Source organism: Salvelinus sp. IW2-2015, unplaced genomic scaffold (assembly GCF_002910315.2).
Source record: "Salvelinus sp. IW2-2015 unplaced genomic scaffold, ASM291031v2 Un_scaffold649, whole genome shotgun sequence".
NCBI classification, from domain to species: Eukaryota; Metazoa; Chordata; class Actinopteri; order Salmoniformes; family Salmonidae; genus Salvelinus; species Salvelinus sp. IW2-2015.
In genome coordinates this window covers 303,300-315,360 of record NW_019942589.1, presented here as the reverse complement: position 1 = coordinate 315,360, position 12,061 = coordinate 303,300, and the positions used below count along the sequence as shown (strand labels likewise).

The 12,061-nt window shown below is 45.4% G+C and overlaps 1 pseudogene; it reads right to left on the bottom strand.

The window, feature by feature from the left end:
• LOC139023976 (uncharacterized) overlaps window positions 1-6,136 on the bottom strand; it is a 35,853-nt pseudogene extending 29,717 nt beyond the window's left edge.
• Window positions 6,137-12,061: the final 5,925 nt, after the last annotated feature.

Here is a 12,061-nt window from a genome sequence, read left to right as displayed (position 1 = left end):
AGGGTCACCACTTTATTTAAAAAATGTGAAATGTCAGAATAATAGTAGAGCAGTGGTTCTTAACCTGGGTTCGATCGAACCCCAGGGGTTTGGTGAGTCAGTCTCAGGGGTTCGGCGGAGGTCAAGACCACACATCTGACTCATATGATTCGTGATGACACGCCCCGTTGGCCATCATTGGCTGCAGGTGATCACGCTACATCGCTTGGCCTATCTGTGCTGCAGGGAATTTGTGCGCTCAGTAGTCGACTTGTGACTGTCGTGATGGTACGTCTTGTGATTTCTTCTTAATATTTTAATCCCTTCATACTTACTATGTCGCAACAAAAAGAAAGTGGTCGGACGAATATGTACAATATGGATTCACATGTATAACGGAACGTGATGGGAGTCAGCGTCCTAACTGCATGATTTGCAATGCCAAGTTGAGCAATTCTAGTCTAGCACCGGCAAAACTAAGAGAACACTTCCTTAAGCTGCATGGAGATGGAAAATACAAGAACACAACGCTCGCTGAATTCAAGGTGAAGAGAGACAGATTCGATGAAAAGGCTACTCTGCCTGTTCTCGGCTTTGTACCCATCAACAAACCGATCCTCACAGCATCGTACGAAGTTGCTTACCTGATCGCAAGCAGGGCAAACCACACACCATTGGTGAAACACTCATAAAACCAGCTGTGTTGAAAGATGGCGAATATCATGCTGGGAAAAGAGGCTGAAGTTAAGTTATCCCAAATTCCTCTTTCAAATGACACCATCAGCGACAGAAATAAGGACATGAGCAAAGACATCTTGGCTCAAGTAGTTGCAGATCTGATTTCAAGCCGCGCAAATTCAGCCTTCAACTCGACGAGACCACAGACGTTTCCAATCTAAGCCAGCTTGCTGTATTCGTGCGCTATGTGAAAGACGACGTGTAAAGGAAGATTTTTTATTTTGTAAGCCTCTTACAACAACAACTAAGGCAGCCGACATGAAGAAACTTGTGGATGACTTCTTCAGAAGCACAATCTTTCGTGGGATATGGTTTCTGCAGTTTGTTCGGACGGAGCTCCAGTCATGCTGGGAAGAAAGTCTGGTTTTGGTGCGCTAGTGAAAGCCGATGCACCACACATCATTGTTACGCATTGTATTCTGCACAGATGCGTTGGCAACAAAAACCTTGCCTCCAAAACTGGCAGAAGTATTTAAAACTTGTAGTGGAATGCGTGAACTATGTGCGAACTAGTGCTCTGAGGCACCGCATCTTCAGTGAGCTGTGTAAAAGAAATGGGCTCTGAATTCGAGGTACTTCTGTACCATTCTAACGTTCGGTGGTTATCCGGGGACAGGTGCTGAATCGTGTTTTTTGCCGTGCGTGTGGAATTAGCCCTGTTTTTGCAAGAGCACCAACATTGTCATGCAGATTGCTTCAGAAATTCTGAGTTCATTCTCTTTTAGCGTACATGGCTGATATCTTCGCAGCTCTCAATCATCTCAATCAAAAGATGCAGGGCGGTGGAGTCAACATCATCGAAGCGGAGGAAAACCTGAAGGCTTTCAAAAAAAGCTACCGTTATGTAAACGACGAACAGAGAACGATAACTTCGCAAACTTTCCCCTGCTGGACGACTGTGTAAGTAAGATCGAAGAGTATATCTGGAATCGGAGACATTTCTGTACCGCGGAACTGAAGCAAGCATTGCCACGCACTTAGATGAGCTTGCAAAGTCTCTCGACGGATACTTCCCTACAAGAGAGTCATATCCAGCATGGGTGAGACAGCCGTTCACGTTTAGTGTTGAGACAACAGATGTCAATGTGAATACCTCGATGAAATCATTGAAATTCAGCAGAGCCAGGTTCAACAGCAACTCTTTCAGAACAACAACGCTTTCAACGTTTTGGTAACGTACCCTGTTATTGCTAAGAAAGCTCTGGAGATTTTCATACCGTTTGTTACAACATATCTTTGCGAGCAATCCTTTTCGAGGATGCTGGACATAAAAACGAAGAAAAGGAACAGACTTTGTTGTGAAAATGACATGAGAGTGGCACTTGCCAAGGTGAAGCCGCGCATTTCTGAACTGGTCTCTGAAAGGCAACAGCAGAAGTCACACTGATTTGCAGTAAGTATTCATAATTATGTTTTTTGTTTTTGTGTGAAAATCATGTTTTGATGATTTTGGTCTTTGAACACACAGTGTTGATGTTGATGCCGGTTCATTTTGTGCACCAGTAAAATATACCTATGTTTTGAATTTGAAAAAATCTTATTTTATTTTCCAATTAAGAAGGGTTCGGTGAATGCGCATATGAAACTGGTGGGGTTCAGTACCTCCAACAAGGTTAAGAACACTGTAGTAGAGAGAATGATTTATTTCAGCTTTTATTTCTTTCATCACATTCCCAGTGGGTCAGAAGTTTACATACACTCAATTAGTATTTGGTAGCATTACCTTTAAATTGTTGTTAACTTGGGTCAAAGGTTTCGGGTAGCCTTCCACAAGCTTCCAACAATAAGTTGGGTGAATTTGGCCCATTCCTCCTGACAGAGCTGGTGTAACTGAGTCAGGTTTGTAGCCTCCTTGTTCGCACACGTTTTTTCACGTCTGCCCACAAATTTTCTGTAGGATTGAGGTAGGGCTTTGTGATGGCCACTCCAATACCTTGACTTTGTTGTTCTTAAGGCCATTTTGCCACAACTTTGGAAGTATGCATGGGGTCATTATCCATTTGGAAGACCCATTTGCGACCAACTTTAACTTCCTGACTGATGTCTTGAGATGTTGCTTCATATATCCACACCATTTCCCTTTCTCATGATGCCATCTATTTTGTGAAGTGCATCAGTCCCTCCTGCAGCAAAGCACCCCACAACATGATGCTGCACCCCCGTGCTTCATGGTTGGGATGGTGTTCTTCGGCTTGCAAGCCTCCCCCTTTTTCCTCCAAACATAACGATGATCATTATGGCCAAACTGTTCTATTTTTGTTTTCGTCAGACCAGAGGACATTTCTCCAAAAAGTACGATCTTTGGCCCCATGTGCAGTTGCAAACCGTAGTCTGGCTTTTTTGTAGCGGTTTTGGAGCAGTGGCTTCTTCCTTGCTGAGCTGCCTTTCAGGTTATGTTGATATAGGACTCGTTTTACTGTGGATAAAGATACTTTTGTACCTGTTTCCTCCAGCATCTTCACAAGGTCCTTTGCTGTTGTTCTGGGATTGATTTGCACTTTTCGCACCAAAGTACGTTCATCTCTAGGAGACGAACGTGTCTTCTTCCTGAGCGGTATGATGGCAGCATGGTCCCATGGTGTTTATACTTGCGTACTATTGTTTGTACAGATGAACGTGGTACCTTCAGGCGTTTGGAAATTGTTCCCGAGGATGAACCAGACTTGTGGAGGTCTACAATTTCTTTTTCTGATGTCTTGGCTGATTTCTTTAGATTTTCATTTCATTTTCCCATGATGTCAAGCAAAGAGGACTGAGTTTGAAGGTACATTTACATTTACATTTAAGTCATTTAGCAGACGCTCTTATCCAGAGCGACTTACAAATTGGTGCATTCACCTTATGACATCCAGTGGAACAGCCACTTTACAATAGTGCATCTAAATCTTTTAAGGGGGGGGGGGGGGTGAGAAGGATTACTTTATCCTATCCTAGGTATTCCTTAAAGAGGTGGGGTTTCCAGGTGTCTCCGGAAGGTGGTGATTGACTCCGCTGTCCTGGCGTCGTGAGGGAGTTTGTTCCACCATTGGGGGCCCAGAGCAAGCGAACAGTTTTGACTGGGCTGAGCGGGAACTGTACTTCCTCAGTGGTAGGGAGGCGAGCAGGCCAGAGGTGGATGAACGCAGTGCCCTTGTTTGGGTGTAGGGCCTGATCAGAGCCTGGAGGTACGGAGGTGCCGTTCCCCTCACAGCTCCGTAGGCAAGCACCATGGTCTTGTAGCGGATGCGAGCTTCAACTGGAAGCCAGTGGAGAGAGCGGAGGAGCGGGGTGATGTGAGAGAACTTGGGAAGGTTGACACCAGACGGGCTGCGGCGTTCTGGATGAGTTGTAGGGGTTTAATGGCACAGGCAGGGAGCCCAGCCAACAGCGAGTTGCAGTAATCCAGACGGGAGATGACAAGTGCCTGGATTAGGACTGCGCCGCTTCCTGTGTGAGGCAGGGTCCGTACTCTGCGGATGTTGTAGAGCATGAACCTACAGGAACGGCCCACCCCTTGATGTTAGTTGAGAACGACAGGGTGTTGTCCAGGATCACGCCAAGGTTCTTAGCGCTCTGGGAGGAGGACACAATGGAGTTGTCAACCGTGATGGCGAGATCATGAAACGGGCAGTCCTTCCCGGGAGGAAGAGCAGCTCCGTCTTGCCGAGGTTCAGCTTGAGGTGGTGATCCGTCATCCACACTGATATGTCTGCCAGACATGCAGAGATGCGATTCGCCACCTGGTCATCAAGAAGGGGGAAAGGAGAAGATTAGTTGTGTGTCGTCTGCCTAGCAATGATAGGAGAGACCATGTGAGGTTATGACAGAGCCAAGTGACTTGGTGTATAGCGAGAATAGGAGAGGGCCTAGAACAGAGCCCTGGGGGACACCTAGTACCTAACTGATCTAAAACAGGGAATTTTTTACAATAATTAAATATCAGGAATTGTGAAAAACTGAGTTGAAATGTATTTGGCTAAGGTGTATGTAAACTTCCGACTTCAACTGTATATTGGCCAGGCCTCCTTTGGAAAATACATTTATAATCTCAATTTTAATTTATAAATAATAGATAAAATAATAAATACATGAAGATAAGAAATTGTATGCCTCATTTAAATMTTGAGATAAGGATATATGGGATTCCTAAATAATTAGGAAAATAAATATAATCTTGGAACCTTTGACCCGGTGGCCTCCCTGACTCTTCCTTGCTTTCATCTTGGCTCTGGTGATAGCCATCTTCATCATTATCTGCGCCTTCTTCCTGCTCCTCTGCCAATGACGCCGTGCGGATGTCGCTGGAGCTCTTGGAGTTGATGCTAGATACCTCCTCTGCACCGCTGCCGTCCTTCACCACCGACTAGACAGGTAAGTGAATATAGTTTACAACTACAACAAATATTACAACAGACCATGGTTAGACATGTTTTTATTACTCAGCTCCCTGGTCATGGAACTCTATTCAAGCTTTATTCAAGCTGAAAGTGATTCCCACTAAGAACATGAATGATGAGGATCGCATTTTATGTGACTACTGTTTGTTCTAAATCTGTACTGTATTGTATAAAAACAATTGGAATTCTAATGGACATCTTTAGGATTAAATCATATTACTTTATTTCGAATTCCAAATAATGAKGCTTCCTTGACATTGATTAGGCCTCAATCCCAAAGCCTGGGCAGTTGTATTGAGTGGCCAATGCCACCTTGTGGCGTAAAGTAGAATGACGAAGCCACACAGACTTAAAAAAAATATATACATATTAAACTAGGTCAGTTAAGAACAAATTCTTATRTACAATGACGGCCTACCCTAACCCGGACAACGCTGGGCCAATTGTGTGCCAATTGTGTGCCGCCCTATGGGACTCCCAATCACGGCCAGATGTGAAACAGCCTGGAATCGAACCAGGGTCTGTAGTGACGCCTCTAGCAGTGAGATGCAGTGCCTTTGACCGCTGCGCCACTCAGGAGCCCCTAATAATAAAGTACTCGTTGCCTTTTCCTTGTGACTTTACCTTGACCTGGGTAAAGGGGTCGGAAAAAGTCACAAGGGAAAGGGTAAAATACYACAGTGGTTATTTTCATCAGACTATCATTGTTCATGCCTTTCTTACAGCCATTCACCAAATAGCCTCACCATTATCATGCCTACCTCTGATTTAATGGAAGATATGCTAGAAGACCAGCTGCTCCTGTCTTCGGCCTCAAAGCCATGACCCTTCTCCTCTGTCCTCGGTTGKGATATCACCACCGGACCTCTCTGTACCACTCTGTCTGTGGAGCCTCCGGCTGGATGCCTGGCTCCTTTCTAGCCTCAGAGCTTATTTCACTCTTTCTTTCACTCTTCCCTTGCTCTTTGCTGATGCTGCTGCTGTCACAATCACCGTCGCTGTCGAAAAACGACTTCGCCCTCCAGTTCTTTGGGGCTGTACATAACAGGTGTCTCCTTCAGCACTCTGGTCGAGAACTGAAGAGGGATAACGTTAACGGGACATTTTTTTATATTCGATATTCTCAGCTGGTTAATACTTCATTTAAATTCCAAAACGGTAGCCTATAGGTGACCATTCAATCATCAATAATTTACTTATTTAATAAAACCAGCATTAGCTATGTTTAGGCTATATGCATTTGTTGACAACTGCTTCTTACAATCTAGCTACCTACATAATGTTAGCTACAGTAGCTAGCTAACTGTGTCTAAACTGAGATTCTAAAAAGCACTTTTACAGTACCCAATGCCAAATGCATTTAGCTATTTTATTTGACCACAGGACAATGCATATATAGTAGCACCTAATTGCAGGTTTTATTGATCAAGTAAAACATCCACATTTCTAATGGAAGAGCCAGTAAAACAGTCCATGGGTGTACGTTAACAAGATGTGGAATTTCCTTGATATCACTAACGTTAGCTAGTTACTGTTAAGATAGCTAACGTTAGTAGTTACCTAGCTAGTAGAAAGACAGACACTTTTACAGTCAGCACCAAAAGTAACCAAGGCATTCTGGTAAAGTAATTTTTATAGACAGACAGTTAACTTCATTGTAACGCTATCAAGTCAGTATCCTACAAAAGACCGTATCAAGTCAGCTGATCCTTGACAAGAAATATCTGCTAACGTCAGCCACTAACTAGCTAGCTACAATAAAGCACACTAGCTATGTTTTATTTTACGWCCTTACCTGGCATGCACGCTAAATGTATTAGCTAGCTTTGTTTTTTAGTCCATTCCATTAAAACCAAGCAGTCTCCATGTAACGTTACTTTAAATGGCATATTGAAAYTAGTTTGCTAACGTTACATGAAACGATGCTCGGCTAGACTAAATATGTGTGGGTTGAATAGATACTGTAACTAAGCAACMWCTTKTTTTAGTGTAGCTTTCCGGTGTTGTGCCGGAAAAACTCCCCCCTGCCAYAATCTCCCCCTTCGCGTGAACGCGCACGCACTCAATTCTTCATTGCTGCGACTTGCCTGRTAGTTGAGATTTCMGATCACGTTAGGCTGCGTTACATTAGATTTTTTTTATGTCGGTTAATAATGTCTGCAGTTTTCGGTTTGGCTATTTGTTTCAAGTGTATTAGTCTATAAATAAATCTCTTTGCCAAAATTCGTCATCTCTCCCATGGCTTATTCGACTAGTAGTTGTTCTGAAATGATTATTGCTTGCCTACATTTTACTACATCCATGTTTAATATAACACACATACATTAATTATTAATTTTGGTTGCCTATCCTGATTTGAAGTTTGTTCTATAGATAGTATTTGACTCTGATGTGTACCGACAGAAGTTTTACATTTACATTTCATTTAAGTCATTTAGCAGACGCTCTTATCCAGAGCGACTTACAAATTGGTGCATTCACCTTATGATATCCAGTGGAACACCACTTTACAATAGTGCATCTAACTCTTTTAAGGGGGAGGGGGGGTTTGAAGGATTACTTTATCTATCCTAGGTATTCCTTAAAGAGGTGGGGTTTCAGGTGTCTCCGGAGGTGGTGATTGACTCCGCTGACTGGCGTCGTGAGGGAGTTTGTTCCACCATTGGGGGTGCCAGAGCAGCGAGAAGTTTTGACTGGGCCTGAGCGGGAACTGTACTTCCTCAGAGGTGGGAGGCGGAGCAGGCAGAGGTGGATGAACGCAGTGCCCTTGTTTGGGTGTAGGGCCTGATCAGAGCCTGAAGGTACGGAGGTGCCGTTCCCCTCACAGCTCGTGGGCAAGCACCATGGTCTTGTGCGGATGCGAGCTTCAACTGGAAGCCAAGTGGAGAGAGCGGAGGGCGGGGTGACGTGAGAGAACTTGGGAATGTTGAACACCAGACGGGCTGCGGCGTTCTGGATAGTTGTAGGGGTTTAATGGCACAGGCAGGGAGCCCAGCCAACGCAGTTGCAGTATCCAGACGGGAGATGACAGTGTTTCTATTTGACTCTAGCCACAAAATTAAGGAAATTAGAAGGGGTGTGGGTTTCGGCAAGACCAATTTCTTGCCTGCCGAAACCTTCTCCTTTAATTTCCTTAGTATTTGACTCTAGCCACATTTTCTATGAACAAACTTCACATCAGGATAGGCAACTGAAATGAGTAATTAATGTATGTGTGTTATATAAACATAGAGGGGGAGTAAAATGTGGCAAGCAATAAACATTTCAGAACATACTAGTCGAATAAGAATAGGAGAGATTACCAATTTTGGCAAGAGATGTATTTATAGACTATCACTTGAAACAAATAGCCAAACCTGCAGACTTCAGTGCCTACCCGGATAAACCGAAAAACTAAATGAACACGCAGCCTGACGTGATCAGAAATCTCAACTAGCAAGCAAGTCGCAGCAATGAAGAATTGAATGTCTGCGTGTTCACGCGAGGAGGGGGGGGGGGGGGGGCACTTCTAATTTTTGGAGAATTGCATATCAGCTCTATAAAAACAAACTAGCCTATCTCCGACCCAGATTCCCACCTGGAGGCAAAAAGGTTGAATCAAGCGAATTGGAAGGCAGGATCTGCGATTTAATAAATCAAATCAATGTTATTGGTCACATACACATGGTTAGCAGATGTTAAATGCGAGTGTAGCGAATGCTTGTGCTTCTAGTTCTGACCGTGCAGTAATATCTAACAATAATCTATCATTTCACAACACTACCTTTACACACAAGTGTAAAGGAATGAATAAAGAATATGTACATATAAATACATGGATGAGCGATGGCCGTGCGGCATAGGCAAGATGCAGTAGATGGCTATGACTACAGGTATATACATATGAGATGAATAATGTAGGGTGTGGTAAACATTCTTAAAGTGGCATTGTTTAAAGTGACTAGTGATACATTTATTACATCCAATTTTTTATTATTAAAGTGGCTAGAGATTTGAGTCAGTATGTTGGCAGCAGCCACTCAATGTTAGTGATGGCTGTTTAACAGTCTGATGGCCTTGAGATAGAAGCTGTTTTTCAGTCTCTCGGTCCCAGCTTTGATGCACCTGTACTGACCTCTCCTTCTGGATGATAGCAGGGTGAACAGGCAGTGGCTCGGGTGGTTGCTGTCCTTGATGATCGTTTTGGCCTTCCTGTGACATCGGGTGGTGTAGGTTGAAAATGTGCCAGCCTGAAAGAACAGGATGCTATAAGGGCAAAGGGAGAGACCCAGATGCAGATGGTTTGAGTCTCTGATATTTATTAGTATCCAAGGGGCAGGCTAGAGAATGGTCATAGACAGGCAAAAGATCATAACAAGGTCAGAGTCCAGGAGGTACAGAGTGGCAGGCAGGCTCGAGGTCAGGGCAGACAGTATGGTCAGGCAGGTGGGTTCAGAGTCAAGGCAGGCAAGGGTCAAAACCGGGAGGACTAGCAAAAACAGAGAAAAAGGAACAAGTAGGAGCCCGGCGTAACACGCTGGTTGACTTGTCAGAACAAGACGAACTGGCACAGACAGACAGAAAACACAGGTATAAATACCCAGGGGATAATGGGGAAGATTAAAAAAATATATATTTCACCTTTATTTAGCAGGTAGGCCAGTTGAGAACAAGTTCTCATTTACAACTGCGACCTGGACAAGATAAAGCAAAGCAGTGCGACAAAAACAACACAGAGTTACACATGGGATAAACAAGCGTACAGTCAATAACACAATACAGAAATCTGTATACAGTGTGTGCAAATGAAGTAAGGAGGTAAGGCAATAAATAGGCCAATAGTGGCGAAGTAATTACAATTTAGCAATTTACACTAGAGTGATAGATGTGCAGATGAGGATGTGCAAGTAGAAATACTGGGGTGCAAAAGAGCAGAAAACTAAAACAAACATGGAGATGAGGTAGGTAGTTGGTTGGATGGGCTATTTACAGATGGGCTGTGCACAGCTGCAGCGATCAGTAAGCTGCTCGGACAGCTGACGCTTAAAGTTAGTAAGGGAGATATAAGTCTCCAACTTCAGTGATTTTTGCAATTCGTTCCAGTCATTAGCAGCAGAGAACTGGAAGGAAAGGCGGCCAAAGCAGGTGTTGGCTTTGGGGATGACCAGTGAAATATACCTGCTGGAGCGCGTGCTACGGGTGGGTGTTGCTATGGTGACCAGTGAGCCGGTGGGTTTGGCGATGAATATGTAGCGAGGACCAGCCAACGAGAGCATACAGGTAGGTGTTGGACATTATTTTGTAAATTACATCGCCAAAGACAAGGATCGGTAGGATAGTCAGTTTTACGAGGATATGTTTGGCAGCATGAGTGAAGGAGGACAGTGGCGGACAAACTTCTGGGCAGAGGGTATGCTGACTTCTTCCTCTTTCTCAGGGAAGAGCGGGGGCTGATATCCCAAGGAACACTCGAAGGGCGAGAGACCAGGGCAGGGAAGGGTGTTACGGGCGTATTCCACCACACGAATTGCTGGCTCCAGATAGTGGGGTTGGCGGAGACAAGACAACGAAGAGCCGTCTCCAGGTCCTGATTAGCTCGCTCCGACTGGCCGTTAGATTGGGTCGACGACCCAATGGGGTTGCAGAACGCCTTCCAGAACCAGGATGAGAACTGAGGACCTCGATCGGAGACCATGTCGACCGGAAGTCAATGGATCCGGAAGACGTGCTGCACAATGAGCTGATCCGTCTCCTTAGCTGAGGGTGACTTGGGATGGGAATAAAATGGGCGGCTTTAGAAAACCTATCCACCACCGTCAGGATTGTGGTGTTGCCATCTGACGGACGAAGATCAGTAACAAAGTCCAGGGATATATAGGACCAGGGGCGGTGAGGAACAGAGAGGGGTTGAAGAAGGCCAGCCGGAGCTTGCCGCAGAGTCTTGTTTTGTGCACACAGAGTGCAGCTGTCAACCGATGCGGAGACATCATGAACCATGGAAGACCACCAAAAGCATCGTCGGATGAAAGCCAGGGGCCGACGGGAGCCTGGATGGCAGGTCAGTCTCGAGGAATGTTCCCATTCCAGGACCGGGGAACGGGCAGAGTCCGGGACTAACAACTGCTTAGCTGGACCCCCCAGGAGCAGGCTCTCTATACCCCAGACGAGTGCAGCCGGTAGACAGAAGGTAGGAGGATGGTCTCAGGGTCAGACGGAGTAGCAGCAGGGCTATACAAACATGAGAGTGCATCAGGCTTCACATTCTTGGACCCCGGGCGTTAGGAGAAAGTGAAATTGAAACGGGTGAATAACAGGGCCCAACGAGCCTGCCTAGAGTTGAGGTGCTTGGTGGTGCAGAGATATTCCAGGTTCTTATGGTCAGTCCACACTAAGAATGGGTGTTCCGCACTCTCCAACCATGCCTCCACTCCTCCAACGCCATCTTTATGGCGAGGAGTTCTCGATTTCCCACATTATAGTTCCTCTCAGCAGGGATAAGACGATGGGAGATAAAACGTGCAGGGGTGCAGCTTTTGGTCCTGGGCAGAACACTGGGGCAGGACAGCCCCCACTCCGACATCTGAGGCATTGACCTCCACCACAAACTGACGGGACGGGTCCGGATGGATTAAGATGGGGGCTGTAGTGAATCGATGTTTGAGGTCTGAGAATGCCCGATCAGCTGCTGGAGACCTTGGGAGAGGTGAGTGCTGAGAGGGTGTTGTAACCCCGGATGAAGCAGTGGTAGAAGTTAGCAAATCCCAGGAAACGTTGCAGCTGCACTCTGGATGTGGGTTGAGGCCAATCCACCACTGCTCTCAACTTGTCTGGATCCATCTGTATATGTCCTGCAGCGATGATGTATCCTAGGAAGGAGATGGTGAAGCGATGGAATTCACACTTCTCCACTTTAATGAAAAGCTGGTTCTCCAGGAGACGCTGAAGGACCTCTCGGATATGGAGGACGTGCTCTTGAGCTGAACGGGAAA